Consider the following 14936-nt stretch of genomic DNA (forward strand, 5'->3'; position numbering starts at 1 on the left):
CTTAAGCCACTGTTTTATTATCTCCTCGTACTTCCTTAGAAATCTTGACACACAAAGTTATAAATTAGGAAATGAAAGTAAATGTCTAAGTTTTTTCACAGTCTGTTGATGTAATACTGACTAGCACAACAATATGCTCTCCCTAGCAGGCTTCATACACCCCATAAGCAAATCCAATTCAAAATGAGATCACAGTACAATGACCTCATTCTGAATGTTACCTTATGCTTTTGGCAGCCCAGAAGAAAACACCCCTAGCTCTTGTGCTGTGTTTCGATCTTTTTGAATTTCTCCAGGGGTTTGAATATCTGCTGAAAAGCTCTCTGCAGCTCTGAATACACCAAAAGAGGAAAGGGAAGCAAATGCATGGAGGGGGGAGTAGAAGGGAGGGGTGTGAAAAGTGGGGATTAGTTGATGAAAAAATGTCAAGCTGCCTGCAGTGAAGGCAAGAAGGGGTCGGGGGTAATAAAGCCAATTAGTGGAGCAGAGGATAAGAAGCCATATTTGAAGTAAAGGAGTGATAATTTTAAGCAGCAAGGGAGAGATTAGAATACAGAAGTGCTAATGGTATGCAGTTTGGGAAGGAGATGGTAAAGTATTGGGTTAAGAAAGACAAGACAAAACCAAATACAAACTCAAAAAATTCTCTTAAATGCTTAAATGAATGCTCCTTTATTTCTGTACTAGCCTCTACACTGAATGATGCACAGACTATAAAGATCTGATTCCCTTGCTTCTTTTGCTTGTGGTATGATTCTTGCACATATAAATGTTTCTTCCTCATTTCCAAGGAAATTCTTTCCTTTGTCTTTTATAATGAACTGATTTACTAGAATTCCTCTTGACTAATCTCCTTCTATTCTGCACGGTCTTACAAATATTCAGTGTCAAGTGTTACTTTAAAATAACCCTATTTTCTATTTTGAAGTACATTCTATAATTACTCATTTTATTTTGTAGGCTATTTGCTGGTATATTACTAACTTGTTTCCATATTTTACACAGCTTGCTACTTGATAATAACTGTGCAAAAAGGGCACAATGCAAAATTCAGGTTTAATTTAGATTCTGCTTGTATTATACTTTCCTTTAAAAAAAAAAAACACCACGAAACACTTCACTCACTGCTTTGGTTTTCAGCTGTGCTATGGTCTTAAAGAATAGAATATATGCAAAACAGCCTAGTCCTCACTGCATTCTAAAGTAATTTTCACTCCCCACAGGGCCATTTTACATCATGGACACACCTGGAACATAACTTTATGGCATTTAAATATCTAAAAGCATTTTTGTAGTTATTGGCCTTTACTCACACATCTTGACCAATAAACTTGGAACTTAAATAAATTTGCTTCCTATTTTGCTGTACTCCTATTCAGATATAACTATCTTGAATGTAAACAATCAAGGATTCAAAGCATACAGTATTTTTCAGTGGATATACACCGAGGCTGAATTACGTATTCCTAAAATTAAAACCCAGATTGACTTCAGCAGGATCAGCATTCACCCTATGAATCCAACATCTCATGTTCACTACAGAAGCAAGCATAAAATTCCTGTATCCAAGCCATTCCTTGACAAGCAAAAGTCTAAAAAACTATCTCAAATTGAAATGTAAGAGGTGCTTTGAACAAATTGATTAGTTGGGTAGTAAAAAATCATCAGGAGCCAGAAGTAACCATCTATAGTATTAAAAGAATTCACACATAAAATTGCTGGTTTATTACCTGTAGTATGTAAATGATCATTTGAACCTGCTTTTGTACAAGGAAAAAGGAAATGGCATATATAATAGCAATTGATTAAAATGTCTTCAGAAGTGATCTGGGAACTAAAGACTAAAAAGTCTGACTTCTTTATCATGTAAAATGTTACAAATTAAAATTACTAACATATTGGTAAACACATGGAACACCAGAAAGCAGAGAACTGATGCTTCATGGATTTATTAGAGGTTTTTGAGAAGTATGACATGGGCAAACTCTTGGATACATATTCCTCACCAAAGGCTTTAAAAAGAAAACAGCAAAAAATGGGGGATAAAAGAGAAGGTTCTTTCACAAATTCATTATTGATTAAAAGGTAGTAAAATATATTCCAAATGAAGAGAGGCTATCTAATCTCAAATTAAACCTAACCTTAAAAATGCAGAAAATATTGAGGTGAAAAAGCAATAGGATGACCCAACATCATTCCACATATCATATCCTCTGCTGACTACAAATAGTTACATATAGAAAGATATAGTTACAATGGAAAGAGTACAGAATTGCAAAATAATTTAGACTGGAAAGTTATCTGTTCCTACTTAAAGCAGCACCATTCTGAAATCAGATCAGGTTGGTCATAGCCTTGCCTGGCTGAATTTTGACTATCTCCAAGGATGACAGTTACAAAACTTTTTTGCAACCTGTGCCAGTATTTGATCGCCCTTGATGGAACAAAGAGAAAAACCAAACAAAACCAACTTTGCACAGTCTAACTGGAATTTCCCTTGTCACAGCTCTGATCTTTTCCCTGTATACCTCTGAAAAGACTCTGGCTCTGTCTACTCTGTAATGTCCAACTGGTAGTTCAAGCCAGTAGTACGGTACTCCCTGGGACTTCTTTCCTTAAGGCCAAATATACTCACCTCTCTCAGTTGCTCCTCCTATGTCACATGGAGCATAAAATTGGGCACATGCAGCACACCAGCAGCACCAAGAGTGCTGAACAGAAAGAAAAAAACCACATCCCTCCACTTTCAACTATGCAAATGACCTTCATTGCCGCACAGGTATCACACTGACTCGTATTCAACTGGTCCATCAGGACCCTTAGGCTCTTTCCCACAAATTTTTCTTTTATCCTATCAGTACTGAGCCAATTCAGAACACTCAGTAACCAACTGATGAAGTAGCAGATGGTCTCACCTCTGTGCCTGGCAAACTTTTGGAGCAGATTCTCCTGGAAGGCATGCTAAGGCACATGAAAAACAAGGAGGTGGCTGGGGACAGCCAGCATGGCTTCACTAAGGGGAAATCCTGCCTGACCAATGCGGTGGCCTTCTATGATGGGGCTACAGAACTGATGGACAGGGGCAGAGCAGTTGACGTCATCTACCTGGACTTGTACAAAGCGTTTGACGCTGTTCCACATGACATCCTTGTCTCTAAATTGGAGAGACATCAATTTGATGGATGGACCACTCGGTGGATAAAGAACTGGCTGGATGGCTGCACCCAAAGAGTTGTGGTCAATGGCTCGATGTCTGGCTGGAGACCGGTAACAAGTGGTGTCCCTCAGGGATCGGTGTTGGGACCGCTCTTGTTCAACATCTTTGTCGGTGACATGGACAGTGGGATTGAGTGCGCCCTCAACAAGTTTGCCGATGACACCAAGCTGTGTGGCTCAGTTGATACGCTGGAGGGAAGGGATGCCATCCAGAGGGACCTTGACACGTTTGTGAGGTGGGCTGATGCCAACCTTATGAAGTTTAACCATGCCAAGTGCAAGGTCCTACACGTGGGTCGGAGCAATCCCAGGCACAGCTATAGGTTGGGCAGAAAAGAGATTCAGAGCAGCCCTGCAGAGAAGGACGTGGGGGTGTTGGTTGATGAAAAAATGAACATGAGCAGGCTTCAGTGTGCGCTCGCAGCCCAGAAAGCCAACCGTATCCTGGGCTGCATCAAGAGGAGCATGACCAGCAGCTCCAAGGAGGTGATCCTGCCCCTCTACTCTGCTCTTGTGAGACCTCACTTGGAGTATTGTGTGCAGTTCTGGTGTCCTCAACATAAAAAGGACATGGAACTGTTGGAACAAGTCCAGAGGAGGGCCACGAGGATGATCAGGGGACTGGAGCACCTCCCGTATGAAGACAGGCTGAGAAAGTTGGGGCTGTTCAGCCTGGAGAAGAGAAGGCTGCGTGGAGACCTCATAGCAGCCTTCCAGTACCTGAAGGGGGCCTACAAGGATGCTGGGGAGGGACTCTTCATCAGGGACTGTAGTGACAGGACAAGGGGTAACGGGTCCAAACTTAAACAGGGGAAGTTTAGATTGGATATAAGGAACAAATTCTTTCCTGTGAGGGTGGTGAGGCACTGGAATGGGTTGCCCAGGGAAGCTGTGAATGCTCCATCCTTGGTGGTGTTCAAGGCGAGGTTGGATGAGGCCTTGGGTGACATGGTTTAGTGTGAGGTGTCCCTGCCCATGGCAGGGGGGTTGGAACTAGATGATCTTAAGGTCCTTTCCAACCCTAACTATTCTATGATTCTATGACTCTATGGATCTCAAAGTAGTGGATATGAAGAATGTAAGTGGAAAAGTCAAAATAACTTTAAATAGACTTCTTGGTTGCCATTCAGGAAAGATTCTGAAGACATTGTAGATAATTCACAGAATCACAGAAATGTTCAGTTTCTCTTCTTGAGGCCAAATAACCCCAGTTCTTCACCTTTTTAAGTGGCATGAAAGGCACTCCAATCCCTTAACTATACAGAACAGGACCCAGGAGTCCAGATGTGTCTCACTAGTGACGAGTAGAGAGCAAGGATCACCTCCCACAGAATGCTGGCAATGGCCTGCTTAATGCAGCCCAGGATGTCGTTCACCTTGTTTGCTGTGACAATGCATTTCTTGTTCATGGTCAGTTTGCTGTCCACCAAAATACTAATATCCTTCTCTACTAAGCTGCTTTCCAGCTGCCAGTGTTTACTGGTACCTAGAGTTATTGTTTCCCAAGGGCAGGACTTTGCATTTCTCTTTGTTAAACTTTATGATATTCATTCCACTCCAGGTCAATGCAGTTCCATATATTTCAAACTCACATCTGAAGTAACATTTAACAAATAATAAAAATAAAATAAATGAGAAAACTTACAAACCACTGGAATGATTTGGCTGAGATCTTTTTTTTATAAAAATACTTGTTCTAAGATGTTAATATTGAGAAAAAAAAATCTGTATGTCTAATAACTAAAAAATTAAAATCATAAAAGACGCACAAGGACAAAACCTTGGTATAAATTCTAAGAATCTGATGTTATCTAGATTTCTCCTGACATTAAGAATTATGGTGGATTTTTCCTTGCCCCCATAAAATAGATTTATAACCTAAGATCGACACTTCCTACTTTGGCAGCTGGAAGAGAGTTCATGGCAAAGCTCTTCTCTGGGAGTTTTACCAGGGCACCGTATTCTTTTTGACAAGCAGACTCCAGTATGTGAAACTGACTCTACCCAGCTTTTGGGGGGATTTGCAGTACCTCAATCAGGTTTCCATTAGCAAGTAGTTTGCTGTACGGGTTTACCTCATCTCCTAGGTGCAGTTCACGCAGTGAACCTTATTATGTAAACTAGCATTTTCATTTCCCTTTCTTTATCACTTTATCTTCTATTTATGGCTAGAAAATGCACCAGCTATCTCACATTCCTAATAATTATTCTCTTACACTCTTCCACAGGAGTTGAGGAGGATGCGGTCTAGGAGTCAGCCAGCATGAATAGACAACTCCATAAGTTCTATGCTAAGATGCCAAAATCTACTGAATGCATGTCAACAACTATAGACAAAATTGATGTAGTAAACTTGTCAATAGGCTTGCACTATGAAAAAAAATTGTCATTGGAATGTCTAGTAGGAATGTCTCACTAGAGTTAAGTATGCACAAAAAATAACTTGCAATACTATTGCCCCTTTTCAATTACTGATGTGTGTGGTTCCTTTCAAGAAATCATACTACTCAGGCATCGTAAAAATCCTTTGTGTTGTGTTTGCTTATATTGTAATTTTTCCACAAAGAATTTCTCACTCCCTTTCAAAGTATATTTTTAAACCAATGACTTTTTTTTTATCATTAACTTTTATTTTACAGCAAGCTGCAACTTTGGAGTTGAAAAACTGATTTTATACTTTTCAGCATTATCCTTCAGCTTGGAAACCTAACAAAGAGACTACTTGTTTCATATTACTTTCAGACATAAATAATTTCTTTGCACTATTACTCCTTAGAAACTCAAATGTGAGTAAAGACACCACTAGCTTAGGTATCATGGAAACTTTATGAAGATTTTAACCATAACAACTATGCTGATCATATCAGTTAGAGCTTATTGTTTATACTAGTTATAGCATGAATACATCAGTTTCTTTTTCATTCATGTTTCATTTTTAAGATCCTTGGTATATGTGTTAGCACAACTTCTTAGAAATTCAAGTAAGGCACTAGAGAAACATCGTCTTAATAATCTGTGATGATAACTAGGAGAGAAGAGGTGGCAGCTCTTTTTTCACACCTGGGACAACAGGGCTTCTTGTACCTAAATCTCCAACAAAGTTTCCCACATCTTAAGAAATTACACTTCCCTTGTCGAACTAGTCAGAAGGATTTCATGCAAGTATGAGATCATTATTTCAGCATGTCACATCCCGCAAAAACAACTTTTTACTGCCTACATATGTGTTCAGTCTACAGATTAGCTAGACAAAAGCACTCAGCTCCTTACTTTGCCGTACGTACTGCTCTGTCATGTTAAAGCACAAAAAAAAAAAAAAAAAAAAAAGGCTAGAAAAGCACCTGGATCAAGAATTCTGGTCATCCAACATAGAAAGTAACCTGTCCTATACATCTGAATCATAAATCAATCAGGTCTCATACTACAACTATTTATTTCCATTATTCCTATAGCCAGTAATTCCTGAACTGGCAACCTAGAACTGTACATCTAATGATCACAAACCAAATCATTTCCATCTTAAATTTATTCGAAAATAGCAAAATACATCTTCTAAATTTTAAACCTCAACTTTTATTACTGAGTTTACAACGCTAACTGTTTATGTGAGCACACACTATACATTTATGCCCATACCTTACAATGCAAGAAAATTAAAAGGGAATGAGGCTGTACATGAAAAGGCTGTTATAGATGGATGTCTTCTAAGTGATGTATGTGATAGAAGTGATTAGCATTAACTGATCTTCTTGAAGAATGTACAAGTATAATTCATTATAATGGCTTAGAAGTGCAATTAGTGAACTACAGTGTAAATGACATTCCTGTTCATAGACCTACCCATAAGAGTAATTATATTTTGAAAACTACTTAGTGAAAAATTGACTGAATGGGTCCTATGGGCATAGATAATTGAGATAAAAATATGTAAACAAATGCCCATTAATAAGTTTTACGGCAAATTTATATATTTACATGTTCAGCTAGTCTGGAAATATACATAAGGAGTTATAATTTTCTGGTGTTTCATTTCGAAGACACATTTAAATGAAAAGAAATGTTATGCAAACAATACTACTTGATTATTCTTACATTTAATAGAAAGCTTCATTGTCATTTTCCCTTCACTGTGGCCTGATACTTCAAAAATAGTGAAGTCCAGGGGAAAAAAAACAAATAAAGTTGAATATCCTTAATCATTATTTTTAAGAAGTTTCTAGATGTGTAGCTTTAGTGTGGCACATGCTAGGTCAGAACAAAACCTGCCTAGTGATAATTGCAGGGATGCCTGGGCCAACAGGAGCTACGTTTTTTGGTATGATAATAATATAATAATAATAATAATGTAACAAACATATTTTACAAAATAGTGAATTTTAACAGTATTTTACTTAGTACATATGTTTATTTGAGAACTGATAATACCTTATTGGTCTAATTCCACTTCATTACTAAATACTAATTTGAAGAAGGGTTGAGATATCCAAAAGCTTTTGTATTATGCCAGTGTTTTGCTTAAAGACTTGCTTTTCCTGAAGACCTCAGTGAATTAATGTGCAAATATTTGTTTAATATAAAGTTGCAATTTACTTCACAAGCATTGCAAATACTGTATGGCATACTCTTCCCCATATAATGTATTTATCTGATTATTAGAAAGGCAGTGTTTTCAGCTACAACTTATGTGATTATTTAACACAGGAAACAAGGACTACCAAGCATCATTTAAATGTATAACTTCAAGCATTAATTCTGAGAATGAACTTGATGTGGAAAGATATGAAACTGATCAAGACAAAAATTAATGCCAGACAGCAGTGGCAAAATATGTCTGGTTTAGGCTTATAGGGGTCTCAGCGCAAATTATTCCTGTGAATCTAAACCCTTCATCAATCAGATGTAAATTACAGCATCCATGCTCCCTTGAGGATATATACCAACACATCAGACAAAGACAGCACTCATATTCCACATCAAGAGATCTCATAAAATCATAGACAATGAGTCAAGCCAGCATCTTCTAGAAAAACTTTTAACAAAGGGAACCGGCAAGGAGATCATGGAGAGGCATATAATGATACAACACTGAAAGCCTTCCGACTAAAAATACTTTTCTAACTACATGTTCAAGCTTTCCTTGAATAGGTGATTCACAGAAATCAAATACAAGAGGCTGGATACTCACAGAAGGATAAATTCTGTATAACGAATAGGAGCATAAGACGTATCCAGCGTTCACATGAAACTGGCTGTCACAGACTTCCACAAGTAACAGGAGGGACAAATCCAGATTTTAAGGAACAAATTATAAATAGAACTGCTAAACCACCTATCAGTGGATACCTGAGCTCCCATGCAGGAGAACACTACCATTAATTGAATTTCAGCCACAGAGACGAAAGCTGAAATTCTTGCTGTGCTTTACAATCTTCACTCACCTAATTATGGAGAGAGTTAGTGTATGAACAGACCCTATGATCTGTAAAAGCAAAGCACAAATGTCACACTTTGTGAAGTAAGATCAGAAGATGACTAGAATATTTGATAAAAGGTGCAGCTTAATGTAGTATTTCTCAAACTTTCTAGAAAATCATGACCTCCTTTTGTCTCACCAGTCCTCATGAAACTTTCTGAGTCAGCAGCAGCTCAATTCCTGCAGAGCAAAGCCTGCTAATAGGTAGTTGAAAGTATTTACAGTAACTTACCCATCATAGAGCACCAGATCAGCTGCTTAACTATAGGTAGTTAGCAGTTAGAAAGCTGAGGTAAACAGTTGCACCTTATAATTATCGCACCTATTATCACCTCTCACTCCCAATATGAATGCTTCTGTGTCCTATTTAGGAACTGTCATCTACTGTTGGTTCAATAAGTACAGATCCAGACTTCATGTGAGAGATGGGGAAATTTACTGCTCTGATCCTGCAAGTCATTTTGACCTTTTCACCTGTTTCTTTCTCCACTCTTTGTTGGTCTTGCCTATTTGTATAGTAAGCTTTCACAGAAACAAATTCTTAATGTGTTCTTACAATACGAAACTAGCATCAATGTTTGTCAAAACACATTATTAATAAATAAGGATTTGGCTGGATGGTCATATTCAAAGCGCTGAGGTCAATGGTTTGATATCCAAGTGAGATCAGTGATGAGTGATGCTCCTCAGGGGTTGGTATTGGGACCAGTGCTGTTTAACATCTTTGCCAGTGACACATATAGTTGGAGTGGAATTGAGTGCACCCTTAGCAAGTTTGCCCACAACACCAATCTGTGTGGTTCAGCTGATATGCTGGAGTGAAGGGATGCCATTCAGAGGGACCCTGACACTCTTGGCAGGTGGGCCAGTGTCAACCTCATGATGTTCAAGAAGCTGAACATAAAGTGCAAGGCCCCGCACCTAGGTCACGGCAATTGCAAACACAAATACAGGCTGGAGTTCATGATTTCAAAGGCTTTTCCCAACACAGTTGATTCTATGGGTGGAGAATGGATTGAGAGCAACCCTCAGAAGGATTTCGGGGTGTTGGTTGATGAGAAGCTCAACATGACCTGGCAATGAGCATCTGTAGCCCAGAAAGCCAAACATATGCTGGCTGCATCAAAAGAAGCATGACCAGAAATCTGACGGAGGTGATTTCCTCTGCTTTCATGAGACCCCACCTGCAGTACTGTGCTCAGCTCTAGGGCCTCCAGCACAAGGGGTATGTGGACCTGCAGGAGCATGTCCAAAGGAGTCCATGAAGATAATCAAAGGGCTGGAGCATATCAGAGGCCTGAAGATAATCAGGCCAGGCTGAGAGAGCAGGACTTGTTCAGCACAAAGAGAAACCCCCAGGGAGACCTTACAGCAGCTTCCAGTACCTGAAGGGGATCTACAAGAAATCTGGAGGGGGACTTTTTACAAAGACATATAGTTACAGGACAAGACAGAATGGTTTTAAACTGAAAGAGGGTTGATTTAGATCAGATACTATGAAGAAGTTCTTTACTGTTAGGGTGGTGAGACACCTGGCACAGGCTGCTCAGCAAAGCTGTGGCTGCCCCATCCCTGGCAGTGTTCAAGGCCAGGATGGATGGGGCTTAGAGCAACCTAGTCTAGTGGAAGGTGTCCCTGCCAATGGTGGGGGGTTGGAACTTGATGATATTTAAGATCCCTTCCAACTGAAACCACTCTGATTTTATTAATACTATCAGGTTCTCAAAAACAATGTTTCACAGAACTTTAGTTCTGTTTAATTATTCTATATAGGCAAAGCAAAATCTTTTGTTTACAAAGTTTTACAATGGTAGAAAGCACTTTGTTTATTTCTATTCCTTTGCTCTTCAAAATTCTACTCATTCTTGTAATTTAACTTACTGAAATACAACATTGACACCTGGGAACAAGACTGGCAGCTGTAATTTCAATTGGTTTTTAGGGTCTTTAGATCAAAGGTCTAGAATGAAGTCTCCAGCTCTTAGAGAAGTCTTATGCTGAGCCACAAAGAAACATAATTTCAGAACTGAAGATACATTTTAAGTTTTTTGAGCAAGAAACAAACCCAGACAACAAAAATTTGCATCTTCATAATTATTTCTTAACATTGTGGACATTATCTTTGCCTGGCAGCTGACCAAGAGCTTGTGTGATATGCAGTCTTTACTGAGGTCCAGTTCCAGGTGAGTCAACATCTACATTATTAAACTTCTACCCCAACTAATGTCATTATTGGAAGGACTCTGTTGGAAGTCCATTAACCTAAAAAAGGAAGAATAGATGAAAAACACTGACAATGCAAAGCTGAGAAGCTTTAGCTATTGCTTTCTTTACTGCACCTTCCTGCACAAGTCCATGAGCTTTCATCCATTGAATCCAATTTGGGTATTTTCCAGATTTTCCTGTATAAAATCCTTGCCTTTTTCTTTGCAATTTGACCTTCACAACTTTTTTTTTTCCCCCCTCAAAATATTAATTGCTCCCTAAGCCTGTGATTCTTTCTTTATTCCTTCATTTGAGATAATAAGAGCTATCTTTCTGCTGGGATAAGCAGTCTTCCCAGAATTCAAATAGGTGGCATCTTCATTAATTGATTCCTCCTATATTTTCTTTAACTATAGAATAATCTAAAGGCCTTAGTATTTTTGATTATTTTCTACACCTCTGGGACTTTTACTTAGCCCTTTATTCACTTTTCTTTCTCAAATTTAGTTATGTTCTGAATTTGTGACCCCATGGCAGAAAAAGGGATGAAGCTTTCTGTTGCTTTAACTTTTTCTACTGAACCTAAGTTTCCACAAAATCATAGAATACCAGGTTGGAAGGGAACCTTAAGGATCATCTGATCCATCTTTTCTTGGCAAAAGCACAGTCTCTTTCCACAGAACTGCTCCCCAGCTAAGTAGATACCAGCCTGCGCTGCACTCCTGAATGATGTCTTCTCAGGTGCAAGACTCTTGTCCTTGTTGAACTTCATAAAGTTCTTGTTAAGCCTATCCAGATCTTGCAGGGCAGCTCTCCCTTCCAAAGTGTCCACTTCCCCACTCAGTTTGGTATCATCAGCAAACTTCAATCAGGGTACACTTGATCACATCTTCCAGATCACTTCTAAAGATATTGTGTTGGGTTCAATATCAGCCACTGGGGGACCCCATTACTGAACGCATCTCCAGTTTGAAATGGAGCTATTTAGCACCGCCTCCTGGGTGCAGCCTGTCAGCCAGTTCCCCACTCACCTCACAGACCAATTGTCTCAACCTAACCTATCAGTTTCTCTACAAGGAGGCTGCTGGAAAAGGTCTGGAGAAATCCAGGTAGACAATGTCTGTCACCCACCCCGCATCAGCCAAGCAGGGTACTTGTTTTAAACAAGTTGATTCTTTTAAGGAACATTTAAAAAAATATATAATTACATACCTACTCCTTACGGAAATAAATGAATTCAAAAGGCAGAACACAACTATGTGAAGCATCTACTAATGGAGACTGATTTGTTGCAAATCTTAAGGTCTTATGTGAAGACTTCAAAATAGGAACTTTCTTCAGGATTAAAAAAAAAAAACAAAACCACGCATACAAAAAAGCAACCCAAAGCCAAACATCACTAGTCACATCCCAAAACCCCTTTTAAATTCAGATGAATTAATTAGGCTTCTAGAAGGGATCTTAACACTTGAAAAAGAATAGAAAGTTTAATTTTTAGTAATGTTACCTATTTATCATCACTGTTATCCGTTTTGGCTGACATTCTAGAGGCTCAGTTCTGCCAGGAACTCTGATAAAGTGCTTTTAATCTATCTTCTCTTTTGTACTATTCAGAGCAAAGCACCTTCTTGCTCCTCTCCAAAAATCAGCTACAAAGTCATTGTAAGCTGTCTGGTGTCCAAGATATCCCTCTTCAGCCTTTGCATTCTTTTAGCTGTCAGTCTAGATCCACACTGCCTCTTGAGTAACAGTAGCAGCAGCTTATAAGGTTCAAGCACACATGCTGCCCTTTGCTGTCCTTAGCTCTACAGCACTTCACTCTGATTTTCCAGGTAAAATAAAATAAAATTAAATAGGATTTTAAATAATACCTAGATAAATCACCTTCAAAATATAAAAATAATATAACAAAACATTTGCAAACAAATTCAGTATTATATATTGTCCTCATCAAATGTAGTACCATCCTGTGATGTCAAAACGATCTTTAATGATCAAAAAGAGGCTGTACAAGAAAATACTCTTTTCCTCAATTTCTCAAAAAATATTCTCACCAAAAATTCTCTACAAAGTGTAATACAGAACATGTAGGAATAGTTCACTGAGTTCAGAAAATGACTGCTGTTTAGCTTTCCAATCATTTAGGACAAATATATATGTAATTATATGGGTATTTTGGTACTTTTTTCCATACTCCAATAAAATTCCAAAATTATTTTTAAATTTTTTAAGACCACAATGAAATCTGTCGTTCGCTTCCTGTGTTGTACACATTTTCAAAAACAGACTATTACTCTACTTTCTAAGCAACCTTTTTAAAGATACTTTAATCTCTGAAGAGAAAAAAAATTATTAATTCCTTTAACAATTTAGACTAAGAAATACTGTCTTTAGCTCTAACTCAACACCAGGAAAACTGTTATCTCTATGCCATGCTCGTTTAGCTTATGAAATTATCATCAAGTTCCTGTACAACCGAAGTGGATACTCCCTTTTTTGGTTTTTTGCAAATAATGCATCCTTTAAGAACGAAAGCACGAAACCCAACTCAACAAAAATCTAACGGAAATTACGCAATCTGAGGACTAAATGTTGCTATCTTTTCTTCTAAGGTTAGGAAATCAACAACTTCCACCTAACTGTTGTGTATGTATCATGCTGACCCTGTCCAGGAAAGCCTTTGTATTACAATCACTCTTCAGGAAATCATGCTAATGTATTACAAACCCAGCTTTTTCCACATGCAGTACCAGAGGTTTTTTCCTTTCAGCAAATTTGAAAATAGCTGGGAAATGACTACTCATTTTGCAAAGGTTGATAACATTTCTAATTTTAAATAGAATTAGGAAAGAAATGTAAAAAACATACAGCAAATGACAATGCACTGAAGTAAAAGATCTTTAGACGAACTGCTTAATCACTGATGGTCCTGTATAATTGTTTTTTCTCCCCTGGCCAAGCGTATTTCCCCAGAAAACTAGCAGAAGACCCAAAATCAAGGCACAGTACTGCATCAACACCTCTGATTTTATAACTAATTTCTACACTTGCAGATTTCACTCAAAAACACCTAGCTGCAATCAGTAACCTTTCAGAAGTTATCCAAACTCCAGAGTTTCTGTCAACAGTTTGAGAAAATTGGTTACTACTGAATAGTTCACTGTTACTATATCTTTTTGGTGATGCTCAAATGTTTCAGCAAACCATTTAACTTGCCAGCTCTTGAGAAAGTGGCCAACTATATGACATGGTTTCATAAAGGTAACTTCTGAATGGATTTGAATGCAATCTCTTCATGAGAAACAGCATTCACTAGATTACACAGAAAATCCGCCACAAGATCTGCCCTATGATGCATAATATCTAACCATGTTTCCATTAAAGGGGGAGGTTTTGTTACTTTTTTTTTTTTTTTTACTAGCACTGCTCTGAAATGGTTCTCATTACAGTTTGTTTTTATATTTGTCTCTTAAAATTTCAAAATTCTTGCAATTTGCCCCTTTTAGTCATACATTTTACCACAGACTGTCTTCCAAAATTCTACTAAAGGCTGCCATTTATGATCTATTCTTAAAATGGATATCGCAGTTCTGAAAGCCACTCCAATCAGCTTACTTCTGCTCTTGATTTAATGACATATTGCTCAGGATACCTACAATACTAAAGATAAAAGAAACAATGAAAATAAACTAAAGAATAATAGAAGCACATAATTTTACATAAAAAAAAAAAAAAATCAAATTAATTCCACTGCTCTTTTATCATTAAGAATAGTTAAGGATGTTCATGTCCATTAAGGAACAACATAAAAAATTACAGGTGTATTCATAACTGTGAGACTTACAGTCTGAATAAAAACTTTGTGCACAATTATCACAAAAGCTACCTCCTCTAATCTTTCCCCCACTCTGCCCTATACGGTGAATATGGGCTTGAAGTCACCCACGTGCACTTTACTCAGGAAGCTGGATGTAAGCCAGCTCTGGTCTGGAAGCAATCTGAGCACGTTCATACAGTGTTGCATGCAGATTTATAAGCCCTG

The sequence above is a fragment of the Psittacula echo genome (genome assembly GCF_963264785.1).
Source record: "Psittacula echo genome assembly, chromosome: 4".
Lineage (NCBI taxonomy): Eukaryota > Metazoa > Chordata > Aves > Psittaciformes > Psittacidae > Psittacula > Psittacula echo.